Source organism: Ambystoma mexicanum, chromosome 6q (genome assembly GCF_040938575.1).
Source record: "Ambystoma mexicanum isolate Mex_15411 chromosome 6q, UKY_AmexF1_1, whole genome shotgun sequence".
Lineage (NCBI taxonomy): Eukaryota > Metazoa > Chordata > Amphibia > Caudata > Ambystomatidae > Ambystoma > Ambystoma mexicanum.
Window position 1 is genome coordinate 971,009,208 of NC_090937.1, and position 14,507 is coordinate 971,023,714.

Genomic DNA, 14,507 nt, shown 5'->3' on the forward strand with positions numbered 1-14,507 from the left:
GCGGTCTGGGTTTGTCTGCTATCAGCACTGCACAGCGGTCTGGTCTGGTCTGCTATCGGCACTGCACAGCGGTCTGGTCTGGGTCTGACGGGTTCTGGATACAGCTCTGCTTTCTGGGTCTGGTTCTGGCACAGAGTTCTAGCCAGAAGCAGAAACAGCACAGCCCGGCTGTTTTATTCTGATGTGCCCCTTGGAAGTCTGGGGTAAAATCAGTTTGCAAGATTGGAAGGCCAGCTGAGAAGAGTTCAGCTTGCAGTAGGCCCTCTGCTTCAAAGTTCTGGAATCTGGAGTCTGGTTTTCTTGTGCAGAGCGTCCCGCCAATGTTCAGGTGATGAGTGAATCTGGAAGTCCCCACTAAGGCTTGCCATCCTTATTTATAGCAGAAATTGCATCACCAAAATGGTTATGTGCGTGGGCATTACTAAGCCTGCCCCTCACAACTTATCATTGGCCAAAATCTCCTCTCCTTTGATTGGGGGAAGGAAATGGAGTGTCATCGTGATGAGGTATGTTTATGGGTCAGAGAATCCTCCCCTTGTCACTTTGCACACAAATCTATTTTTGATTCAAATTCATATTTATCTATGTACAATTTTTCTAATATTATATGTCCAGTTAACATATTTTCTGTAGCTCCAAACCATCCGATCCCTGTCTTTGTAAGATGTTGTGTTCACTTCTGACAGAATTATGCCCTTTTCACCCAGAACACAATATCTACATTTTTCCAGAATTTACACAAATGTGCGCAAGGAATATGGGCATCAGATGATGAAGTGTCAGATTTTTAACATACAGACATTTTGAGTAATACCCTATTTTCCGCCACTACCCCCCAGAACATACCATAGACACCTCTTAAAATGTGCACAGAAAAATCACAGGAATAATGATATTATTTATATAATTTTGACAATTTTGTACTATGAATTATCCATCTTTTTAAAATTATGCTCTGGCCCAGATGGGTGTGGTTAAGTCCCAAAGCACATGGGGGAATGTCTGGTTTGTCCACTTCCTTCAAGCTCAGCTGGCTCACAGAGGCAGTGCCCCTCCTAGTTCCTTCCAAGAGGAAGCCATTTACGACCTCCTGATTTAGCAATTGCTTTGAGCCAAGGGAAGTTCATTGTTCTGTTTCCCTGCAGTCCCAGGTACCCCTCCCCTGATTCAATCAGAGAGGTGTAATCTCCTTTTGGTGGGGGCATCAGAAGGCAGGCCAGGCCTGTAAATGCAGTTGCTGGGCAAGTTTCAACTCCTGTCAGGGGTAGTTGCTGGGCAGAATTCAATCCCTTTAAGCCAGGCTTCAGCCAAAGGTCACTTTTTTTCCAATTTGTCTTCATTCAAATCAAACTTACAATTTTTACACATGCAGCTAGAACGCTGATTCTAAGTTCAAAACTATGACATTTAAACAGTTGCAACCTATGTGACACTCAAAAGTAGGTCACTCATTTATTTTAAACATTTCGATTTTAGTGGCTTTAAATCCAATTTCACTTAAGCTGTTGACATCCACAGCTCAGCCAGTTTTGTTATGAACATTATTTTAGGCTCTTCATCTTTCCAGATGTTGTATGCACACAAGACTTCATTCTACCAGACGTCTGCTGGTGTTCAGTAAGATTTTTGAATATCTTGCAATGTTTGAAATAGGCATTTTGAGCTTGCATTAAGAGAAACAAAGGTGATTTCAAAGCACTTTTTGAGCTAACAGGCACTGCTGTTTTTCCTTTGGCACCACATTTCACTCATGGCGCTTCTGGCCCATCACGCTCGCACTTGTGGGTGGCAGGTCAGGCAACCATTTTGGTGTGCGCAAAACTGCGCTGTTTTCCTGGATTCTGGTGCAAATGTGGGCTTTTCGGCCATCTTGGATTTTCTAAGCCCACAGCACGAAATGTTGCAGCATAATAACTCGAACATGGGTCAATACACCTGACAGTGGCGGACCCACATGATCGTAAAGGGAGGGGGGGGGGTAATCGCATTTTGCCTTTGGGTGTTGCCACTGTTGGCGAGGTTTATGTTTAACCGACACAACAGAAAGTTTGAGGCGCATCTTATTGCGGGTCGGAGGGGCGTTGCTCTTTCCGGAGGGTATTTGTGTTTGGCCTGTGATACTGGGGAGTCCCTCTCCGGCTCATATTGAAAGCTAATGTATGATGGGTCTCGTGAGGTATGGGACGCAATACAAGTTGTTGATAAAGGGAGGGGAGAGTCGAAAGGGGTCCCACACAGGGATTTACATCCCAACCAAATTCGGGAAAAGTTCTTGAACAAAAAGGTGGAGGGTATGTTCCGTATTATTTAATCTCCCGGAGCTGTGGCAGCGGCCCTGGTGGTTTGATTACTAACCCCGATGTTTGTCGGGCGATGGAGACGAACGCCTTATGAAATGGGTAAGGGAGACTGGGAGCAGGGGATGGGAGGAGGGAGGGACAAAGGAAATGGGCACACCATACCATGGAACTGGGATTTAAGCATACGGATGATACGGGGGGAACTCACTGAAAGTTTACGGGGCAAGGGTAGTGATGACCATGGTTGAGGGACGGATTGGTACGCTCAACGTTAATGGCCTAAATTCACAAAACAAAGAGATCTCTCACAAGCAACATGTTCCGCAAACAGAAACTGCTAGTCCTCTTCCTACAAGAAACACACACACTATAGGAGGGGGGCGGAGTCGATGATAAAAGGAAAAGAGATAGGCAGAAACTTCTGGGCCTCGCACAAGTCCTCGAAGAAAGAGGGAGTAGGTATTCTCCGTGGTAAATCACTGCACCTTACCAACGTTGAGACGAAAAGGGGATTTGGGGGTAGATTTCTGGGGATCAAGGGCCTGTCCCAGGGCACTCGTGTTACGTTGGCTACTCTGTACGCACCCAACGTTGGCCAAATCAAGTTTATTCATAAAGTCCATAAAGTCATGGACGAATGGGCTGAGGGAGTTATGATCTTGGGTGGAGATTTTAATCTCATCACAGACCCCCAACTGGACTGGTGGTCCGCCAGAGGAGCGGGGCTGAAAGCCCCCACCAAGGATAACCTAGCCATGAGGGACCTCTTACAAGAATATTACTGGGTGGATGTATGGCGAAAATGCTGGCAAACTCCTGGGGGTTACACGTTCTTCTCACCCCCTCATCAAACATATACCAGAATTGACTTACTATTGATATCAGAGGAAGGAGGAGGGGAGGTTGGAAACCCCATGGTTGAATCAGTGACCTGTTCAGACCATGAGCTTCTCGTTATGGATTGGCAATTGCAAGACACCCCGAAATAATACACGTGGCGCTGTAACGACACCTTCATGAGGGACCAGGTGTTTAGGGAATTCCTACGAAAAGAAATGCAAGCTTTCTTTGTAACAAATGACACAGGGGGAATCCCAATGGACAGTTTGGGAGGCGGCAAAGGCCACCTTTAGGGGTCTTCTTATTGCAGAGGGCTCGAATAAAAAATGGGAGAGAGCGCTAATAGAATCCAAACTCCGCGAAGACTTACGGGTTATGAGGGCCCAGCTCACAAAAGACTATGTAGACCGCGAAAACCTCCTGAGTGAAATGAGAGATAAGAGACAAGCTCTACACACAATTTTAATTGGTGAGGTGGTCAAAAAAATGAGATACACAAAGCAGCGATATTACGAAAAAGGAGACAAGGTTGGAACCCTCATGGCACACAGGTTGAGGGGAAATAGGGCAGGTAGATGGATAGAGAAGGTCAGGGATGGGGCGGGTAACATCCAGACAACAACCGAGCGCTTAGCCGAATCCTTTGCGGGCTTCTATAAGGCACTCTATACTAAACAAAAGGGCGAATCGTTAGACGATATTCGGAGATATCTCGAGGACCACCCCCTACCCAAGTTCACAGACTCAGGGAGGGATGCATTGGAGAGAGAAATAACGGAGGAAGAGGTGGAGGGGGCCATTAAAAGACTGAAAGTAGGTAAGACCCCGGGGGTTGGATACACAGCCGACTTTTACAAACAATGCCAATCGGTGCTGATACAACCACTGACCAAACTCTTTAATCAAATTAGAACCTCGGAAACCATTACACCGATATTCCTACAGGCCATGATCAGAGTCATTCCTAAACCCGGCAAAGACCCAGTGGAGTGCAGTTCGTATGGGCCCACCTCGCTTCTGAACACGCACGCGAAGATCTTCACCAGGATCCTGGCAACACGCTTAGAAAAATGTCTTCCCCGACTTATCCACCCTGATGAAGTTGGCTTTGTAATGAACAGACAGGGGGCCGACAGTATGCTCGAAACCCTACATATACTGAGTTCAAAAGGAGTGAGAACGGAGGGCGCTCTTCTCCTGTCCCTAGACGCAGAGAAGGCGTTCGATAGGGTAAGCTGGCCCTACATGGAGGGTGTTTTTTCGTCTTTGGGGATGGGACCTAAATGGCGGGGGTGGATGACAGCTCTCTACTCTCACCCCTCTGCTAAAGTGGTAGTGAACAGGGGTGAATCTGAAGCCCTTCCACTGGAAAGGGGAACAAGACAGGGGTGTCCATTATCCCCCCTCATATATCCATCAGTGATGGAGCCCTGGGCCATAGCAATCAGGGGAAACGACAAAATCCAGGGCATCAAAATGGGGGGAACCGACTATAAAATAACCCTGTTTGCCGACAACGTCCTATTATATCTCTTTAACCCGTCCCAATCAGTCCCTGAGGTGCTGAACAGCTTAGAATGATACGGGACCCTTGCAGGCTACAAGGTAAATTTAGACAAATCAGTGGCATTTCCAGCAGGCCAACTTAATGACATAGAGAGGCAATATATAGAGAACCTCCCGTATTGTAAACAAACCGAGGGATTTTGCCACCTGGGGATCCAGATACCATCAGATCTAACAGATCTTTTTAAGGCAAATTACCCTCCTCTCTGGTCGACGATCAAACGAGACCTGGAGCGCTGGACGATATCTGGTCTCTCTTGGATGGCACGCCTTAACTCCATTAAGATGGTGATCCTCCCTAAATTCCTATATCTGTTTCAAATGCTGCCGACCCAGATACCGAAACCGTTCCTCCTAGAGATGAAACGGACCCTTCTCTGCTACCTTTGCGCGGGAAAATCCCATAGAATTGCCTACGACAATCTGATAAGGCCCAAAGAGGAGGGTGGAGTTAATTTGTCAGACTTGGATACATACTATAAGGCATTACAGTTGCGAAACAATGGGTAGGCTTAGACAACTTGCTTTTCTCCCTGGTTACATTAGATGAGTGGTTATCGGTCCCCAAGGCAAGTATCCCGAGAAGAGTTTTGAAACATCCAGTTTTGGGGGTGCTATGGTCCATATGGAAGGAGGGGGGCTATCTCAGGTGGCTCACAACATGGCCCTCGCCCCTGAGCTGCATCTGGGCTCTCCCACTCTGGGAGGGGATCAACGAGCCATTAGCCATCCAACAATGGTATGCGGCGGGTCTTTGTAGAGCTGGGCAACTCTGGATGGAGGGGGTGTTTATATCCCTGGGAGATCTGAAGGACTTCCTAGGCCTCCCCAACCTCTCTCCTTTTCGATACTTGCAGCTCAAGGGTGCCCTCACTGAGAGCAGATAGGGAGATACTCTTAGGAGAGATCTAACAGACTTCGAGAAATTCCTCATCACATACAAAGGGACCAAAGGGATGATATCACGACTCTACGGATTTTTGCTGTTCTCCGCCGCACAGGAACCCCCATCCTCCCAGGTACAATGGGAAAAGGACCTAGACACACCCATAACCGAAAAAAGATGGACCAGGATATGCAGACAGGCCATTTGCTCCACAGCTGCGCCCTAATATCACCACCTGGCCCTAAAGCTGATCCACAGTTGGCACTACCCCCCACTGAGGATAGCCAGAATGAGAAAGGGCTATGATCCACAAAGCTGGAAGTGTCACACTGAAAAAGGGGACTACGTACATATGTGGTGGAATTGTCATGTGGTACAAACCTACTGGAGTGAAGTCTTGTCATGGATAAAAGAGGTAGATGGAACTGAAAGAACTCTATCCCCTTGGCTAATGTTGTTTGGCAATAAGGTGGAGGGGGGTCCGAAGGTGAAAAACGACCACATGCTGCATGTGATGCTAGTTGCGGCTAGATGCTGTTGGGCCCAAAAATGGAAATCACCCTGATCCCCGGCGGAGGGAGAGTGGGTTTCTAAAATACGGGCAATATACGATATGGAATTCTTGACCCACCTGATCGACAAATCTAAGTCTAATATTGAGGGCATATGGCTTCCCTTCTTTGATAAATATGGGAGAACAGCGTAAGACACAAGAAACACCTTGGACGGACTCCCAGATCTGAACATTGCCATCTGGACACCACCCTCCCGAGCGTGGAGGGATCTGTTAGAACGGGAGATGCTGTCCCTACATGTTGGACCTTACGTTTTGAGTGCCCCTTCTTTTTAGGACTACCTTGCACTCGTAACATGTCTTTGTAAGATAATGTGTTGGACCCTGCTGCTATTATCATCCGACGAACCATGGTGTGGGAGAGGGAGGGGTAGGGGGAGGGAGTGGGAGGAAGGCGGGGAAAAGTTGAGATTATTTTTCCATATACTTTGCTGGTTGTATTATTGTTTAATTTATGTCATAACCATAAAAACCCTAATAAAAACCGAATTTTCAAAAAAAAATAAAATAAACTTTTAATTTTGACATAATGCCGAAAAGAGGTAATTAAGTCCACAAAAACATGGGTAGCTTTTCCCAAAATAGGTTATTGGTAGTGAACATTGCATGGTTCTACTGTCATCTTAGAATGCTGATTCCGTTCATCAATCGATTAATCCCAGTCTTTGCATTCTTCACTGAAGGTTATTATCTTCCATCGCTGATTTATGATCGACACACATGGCGTTCGATTACAGAGAAGAAATTAGTGGTTTAAATTTCAAATGCAACACTTTCACATCTGCACGTTTTCAGAACCTATAGGCTGCCATGTTGCTCCTTATCACTGCAACTGCAAAAGGTCAGATTGGTGTCTGTCGTTTGTCCCCTATAATGGTTATCACAGATGCGTTGTTGATGATTATTGTCCAATTGCATTTGAAGAAGCTGTTGACCGGTAAACTGTACCCATGACATGACTCATCTATGTAAAATCGAGAATGCAAAAATATATTTCAGTACCCAATTTATACTGTAAAAACACAGTACCTATTTATGTTAACTATCAATATAAGTTACAATTAACACGTACAATGTTGATTATTTGCGTTGTCATCTGTCGCAACGTAAATCATGTAGCATACAGCACACTTGCCATCCTCACTTACATACATATCATTTAAAAAATATGCTTACATTGTGTCTTGTGTTTCCATTCTCCCTATGTGACGGATGACCAGCCACTTCAAAAGACAGATCTCAGTAATAGAAACTTTACATTCCTACGGAAGCTTTCAATATAGTGAACATTATCACTTCTTTGTGAATATTCGACACATTTTGGCCTTCAATTGTTAATGCAGTGGATTCAAGTACACATAACAATGCAAGCCTTCATCCGGGGTTCACAGCTTGTCACAGGGAGTTTTCTTTTGGGACCACATGCCACAAATTTGAACAATAATAATGGCAAGCTGGGCAGTGGAAAACAAAACACTATTTCAAGTATCCCACATATGAAAATATGTACTTCCATTTCATTGTTATAAATGCCCCTGGTACCACAACATGTACATATTCTTTCAAGGATGACCCTTGGCGAGGTGTAGACAGGCTCAGATTTCCCTATACTTCAATAGGGCAATGCAGGAAATAAAAATAAAACAAATTAGTAGTGTGTGGTGTTTTTCTTGCCCAAAGTGGGCCACTTCTTTTCTGAAATAAACAGATTTCGAATACAAAAGCAGATGTCGTACGTTAGCTTCTGTGTATATCTATTGCAGCAATCATATTAATTTATGCATTGATGCATGCGTGCCTGGTTGTCCTCCGCATGTGGGCCTCCACAATAAGATGTAAATGTGCAAAGGCCACTGGCGCATGTTCATAGTACACATTGGCAAGACATATTCCTTTGCTCGTTATTTCAATGTTGGCTAACACTGTGGCACATAAACCTTTGGTCTATTGCTGTCTGCAGCCATTCATCGTGATGCATACTTTCCAGTGAGGTAGACCTCATTTATTGGTTATTTGTAAAGCACCTATACAGATAATTGTGTTTCAAGGCACCACAAGACAATAAAAGGGGGGGGGGCTGGGAAGAAAAAACAATAACGGTCCTTCTAGGCATTGTGTAATTCAGATCATGCAAGAGCAATAACAAGAAGTGCAGGGCGAGGGGGTGGTGTAGGTTGGGGCAGAAGGAAAAATACTAGGATGGGAGGAAGGGGACCTAGGAGGTGTACAAGTGAAAGTGAGGAGGAGGAGGAGGGGAAGAAGAGGGCCAATGGGCTAGGCAAGGGCTAAGAGGAGGCTAGTTGGGCAGATTACAGGGAAAGCAGGGGGTGAAGTCCACATGTGAAGTGTGATGACGGGGTGGACCAGGCTCGGTAGGGATGCACACCCCTTCCAGGCTTGTCAGGGAAAAGGGGCCCAGAAGGGCAAGTGCAGGTTGTGAGGGCAGGAAGGCAGGGTGCTGGGGTAAACTGGGCGAGGAGGGCCTGGTGCCCTGTGGAGCGCAGAAGGGACCAGATAGCCAGTCAATGCGACAGAGGAGGGTATTACCAGGGAGGGGTAATGAAGAAGAGAAAAGTTGGGTCTTAAGAATCTTCTGGAACTTAAGGAGATCAGGCAGAAGCCTTACAGGGGCAGTGAGGCCATTACATAGGGATGCTCCTGCCGAGGAAAGAGATATACCCCACATTCTCTGCTTGGAATAGCATCTGATCTTCAGAGAATTGCTGTTAGATGACCAAAGGCCTCTAAGAGGGAGACCAAAGGCTGCTCAGAAGATTTTTAGCAGCGCACACAGGCAATTCTCACCTATGCAAAAAGATTCAATAAGGCTCAAGCCACAGCAATTACCTGACATTTGCTTTCTCTTAAAATATTGAACTAGTCAGAATATTCTGGTGAAGCTCATTTACATTACCCTACTATGCAAGCATGATCATAAAAACCTAAAAACAATGCAGCCACCAGAGCTAAAAATGAATATGAAAACGTTGCTCCATGAACAGAAAAATCTAACGAAGATATGTTTGCACAAATTAACAAAATAAAGTTCCCTCCCCACCATGAATCCTATGCTTTAGTCTGCAATGCGCGTACTCTAACCTCTACCTCAAAACATATTTATATGTTACCAGACAGCCTCAACTCTTCCTCTCTTGGCTCTGCGAAAGGTTACAAGACATGTACATGCATCCACTTATTTTATGTTTGTTGTAATTTGACTACTAAGTACCAGGAATTCTATTATTTATTGTGCCTCATAAAAAGTTCCTTTTTGGAAGGCCTTCCAGCGACACCTTTGCACCCCTGAGATGTGTCCTGCATGCTGCAGCACGACTCATGAAAGCACTCTGGAACTTCTGCCCTGACCCTCCTCTAACTGTACTGGCTCCCGCTGCAATCCTATATCATCTTCAAATCTTGTTACATCATCTACAAGGCTGTCACCCTGAAGTACCCAAGCTACCTCACTGAGAAACTCAGCATCTCCAGAGGCCTGCAATCCACCAGAAGTAAGGAATTGCGAAGGCTTGAACTCTGATGGTGCAGGAAGGAAAAAACTAAAACAGCCTTCTCCGACTATGCTCCAAGACTCTGGAACCTCCTACCATCAACATCAGACTTACCCCATTGCTGCTATAATTCAGCAAAGAGCTCAAGACCTTCCTCTTCAAGGAATGGCTCCTCCATAACACAAAGGTCCACAAACTCTCTACTTCCCATCGTACCTGAGACTCAGATCTGCCCCCCCTATATCCTCCCCTGGTTGCTTGTAGATCTATTGCTGCAAATTGGCCACCATTGTTCTCCCCTGTTAGCTCCCACTCCCTTGTCTCTGTTTCCCTCACTGTGTTCTTCCCCCATACGATTGTAAAGCTTTCTGTTGATTCCTGAAGCCATGTCCGCGCTCAGTTCATACACCAATACTATTAATAATAAAAGCATCACCCACACTATAACCTAATTATCATCTCAAATATTGCATACTGACTGTAGGTAAACAAGATACTTGGATGTTAACGCATTATAAAACTCAAATATTAATTTGCTCTCTAAGAATGTTGAGTAGACCCATGTCATGCTCAGAGTCTCCTACTTTAGTATTGCTAACATTACCCAATAAGTAGAGAGCAACATTGCAATATCACTTACTTGGCCTGTAATGGATAAGGGGTATGGGCTATGCCAGGTATTACTTGTCTATAGTATTAGGGCAACGTACATTCAGACAGTAGAATGCTTTTCACACAATCTGCATCCTTTCTAAGTGTTCAGAGTTGCATTGGGCCTAGACCTTAACAAATTATTTTGTAATTCGATGTTATACAATAGTGATTTCACTTATCAGTTTTATAATCCTACCCAACAATTTAATGGTGGAATAAGTTGCAAAACAACCTTGTATCCTCTGCAAAATAATTGGGAACCGGCAGATTCATTACATTTTCTTAAAATGCATATATCATCACAGCGAGGCACTAAATATGTTTTGCTTGCAAAGTATTATGGGTATACAAATATCCCAGTGAGTGTTGCACTGCTACAATCCCTCATGTTTTACAAAGCCCTATCAACACTTTTGAAGCAAGCACAGGAGCTGGGCAAGGGTACTAGTGAAAGGGCACAGGAGAACACTGTTTGCTGAAGGAAGGGACACTCTAGTAACAGTCTAGAGAACTGCACTTTCTGTTTCTTTCTATGGTCAGTTGCTGAGAGAATTTCAATTAAAACATGTGTTCTGTGTCTACTGCCTGTAGCATCCCCCTGTGTTAGGGAGAATTCTCATCTATGGCTAATTTCCCTCACCTGGTGAGACCCCCAGCAGCTGGACTTCTGGAGTTTATTTTTTTCCACTTGGTAAGAGTGAGAGCTTTTCCCCAACTCTTACCTGTGTTTTGCTATGTGTTTCTACCTGTTTTTGTGATTGTGGACGCTGAAGTACACCACTTCAGTAGCCCTCTTCTTTTTTGTGTGTCACACAGCACCTTCAGTGCCGTGACACAGGGCTGTCTTTGAGACTTCCCTCGACTCCATTTCTGAGGCGACTACCGTCCCCCAGAAAAGGGTAGAGTTACCATTAACTTTACTTAGTCAATCTACCACAGATCCAGTACACCCCATCTTCCATGGAGTACTGGAAAGGGTTAATTCGTATCCCTTTTCATCTGTACCTCCTAGAGAATTGTTTCGCTCTTTTAACATTTAGACTTGGCTGGTGGCAGTGGTATCTACCCTAACTTTTCTACCGCGATTATATTAGATAAACGTGGTACTGTTCTTGGCTATTATATTAGCCTCGAACATAAACCCGCTTGACCAAATACTCTTTCTTTTGACTCCGGTTGGGTTTATTCGCCATTTCTTTTTGTTCAAGTCCTTCTTGTGTTTTACTTTGCGCGGCAAGCTAGGTTCGCCTTTTGTTCACTGTCTTTTGGCGGGCTTCTGCTCAGAAGCCCTCCTCAAGGCGTCTGGGTGCCTAGGTGGGCTGAATGTGAGGGAGGGGTGTAGTCACCCCCTGCACAGGGTATCCTAGGAAACCCAAGTTGCACTTTGTCATGATTGGCCAGGGTAGTTGTCCGGGCAGGACAAACCCCCTGCTGGGTGATTGACAGCCAGGCTGTGTGAATGTGTGTTTTCTGCATAAAAGGCAGGTCTCTTGGGCTAGAAGTCAGAGAGTCGCAGCTGGAACTACAAGGAACCGAAGAGAAGTGGAGAGAACGACGGCTGCTGCAACTACCCCGTCCTGGGGAAAGCCCTGCTGCAGTCCTGAGCTATCTTCCCTTCGACGACTCAGAAGATCCAGTCCGGAGTCTTCTTCCCTTGAGCTTGGTGGGGATAACCAGCTCATCTTCCACAGCCAGAGGATCCTCTTCCTTGGTCGAAATCACTGCACATTGTTGTAGTGGTCCGGATAGCCACCTGAAGAGCCTCTCCTGTTTTTAAGGAGCGCACCTTTTATTCCTTGTCGCTGCTGCCGGCTTCATCCCTGTGTGGTGCAGACCCCCTTCAGACGTCCTCCTTCACAACGAAGCTCCAGGAATTGTGTGTCTGCGGGAAACCAACAGGAACAACTGCCAGGGCACCAGCTGCACCATTGGAACAAGATACTGTGTTCTACTTGAGGAAACTGGGTGAATCCCTTTTCTTCATTTCCAAGGCTTGCCCTTGTCTTCCCTCCTTCTTATAACTTTTGCTTCCGAACATTGACAATATCGAAGTACTTTTGGCTACGCTGAATCGTGAACTGGTGGACTGTGTGATCTTCGGCAACAGGCCCTGGTGTCTTTTGACCCTGGCTCTGGCCCTTTGACTTTTGAACTCCTGTCTGAGTGTTTCTTGATTCTTCCTGCCTAACCAAAATATTCCCTGTGATTTTTGCCTCCAACTCCCTCTGGGTATCTCAGGTGCATAGTGTGTTTTTGCCCCGGTAGCATTTCATGTCACTGATACGCGTTTATTTAGTAGACTGAACTGTCAAAAAGTGATCGCAATCATATTCACGGTAACGTGTTTTGTTCGTAACACCGGTTCATTCAACACAGGGTACTTAACTTGAGACTTACTGTACAAAGTGAATTGGTTAGTTGTAGTATATTTAACGTGTGGTTTTTATTGGAGTTTAATAGAAGTGTTGTGTTTATAATGAATGGTTTAAAAATAAATGTACTTATATTTTCTACCTGAAACCTTGAGTCAGTGTTTGCTTGCGTCACAGTAATTGTGGTCCCTTTGTGTAATCTCTGCTACTGCTCATATACTCTTGAGATAGGCCTGGTTGCTCCGCCACTGCTACCACTCTGACATAGTAGTACAGGCTTGTACCAAAGGTAAAACTTGTATTGCCACCAGTAGTCTTAATTGTGTGTAGTGGTCCCTAAGGGCACTGCACGGGATTCTGCCTAACACCCTGCATCTTGTTTAACTGATAATAATGTATTAAAGAGGGATCCCAAGTTACAGAAGAAGGCTCTCAAGCTGTTGTACCTCTGAACATTGATGCTATTAACCTAAAAGGCATAAATATGTGATTTACTTCAACAGGGCTCTATAAGAAACCTCAGGGCGGGCAAAACTATAGGCTGTATTATGTGCCCTGTCATTTTACTTCCTATGTCAGGGTTACAAGCAAGGTTCTGATAAGAATTTGCTTCCTACTTGGAGTGAAATGATTTTTCAGGGAGTAAAAAAAGTACTTCGCTTTGCCAACAGGAATACTTTATGCTCATTAAAAGATGTTCTTTGCCCTTAACATTTGTCTTGAGATTGCCAGAAATATTATTAGAGTTCCTTCCTATGCCACTGCTCTGGTGATCACTGATTTTAAAACTTTCAGTGGAGTTTTGGGGACAGAAGCCAGGGGTTGGTTCCTATGTGTTCATTGTTTCCCATTTTTATTGGGCAAGTGTTTTGGTGTTTAGGCATTACAAATGGATGGTGTATGTGTTTCTAAGCTTTAAGTCTGGTTTTGAGTAACTCAAGGACAACATAATGTGGATAATAAGGAGAAGCTAGGGAATTTTGACCATCATATTCTGTGGTGCGGTTTTTGTGACGCAAGTATCCTTAGACAAATTACCAGAGGTATGTTCTCATGGCCCTTGAAATACTTCTTTAAAATGGCACATGAACTCCTATTGGCATGTTTTCTGACACATTCCTTTTAGTTCCCTTTATTCCATCAGCAAATCCGGTCTGATTTTTGATATCCCCATCAGTTATGAAAAGCAATATTTGTTTTTTTGTACTACACCCGAGTTTACCCGGTGACTTAAAGCACACATATTTTTCTGCACACAAGTACTTTTGCTAGCTACTGTGGCATATTGTGAGGTCTTGAACTGGTTGATGAGTTCTCTTTATGATCACATATAAAACATATATTTTCTTTTACCCTATATGTTTGGAATAGTTGTTGTAAGATGCATCTTTTATGCATATTAGTGAAGAATTGTAGCGGTTTGGAAGGGGCAATTCCTTTCCAAACTCTTCGGCGATGGTAGCTCACTAACTACACATGCTCACAAAGTGGCTTACCTCATTTGTCAATTGTGCACATGGAAAATAAAGTGCGCACAAAAGTCAACTAGTTCTGCACTTAGAGAAAAATAATTAGAGGGAACATTGGTGACCACTCTTTAACTGATTAATATGGGCCCATTTCTCTTCTGCCAACTCTGCTTTGGGGATGTGTATTCTATAGGCTAAGCCAGGGATGGTGACCTCCTTTACATTTTCGAACTTTAACTGACTACGGTAGCAATGTGGCTGACCAGAAGGCTTTCGTTTAGGATTTCCAGAGCCCTGGGATTTACCCTCCAGTTGGGACCGGGCTTGGCAATGACTG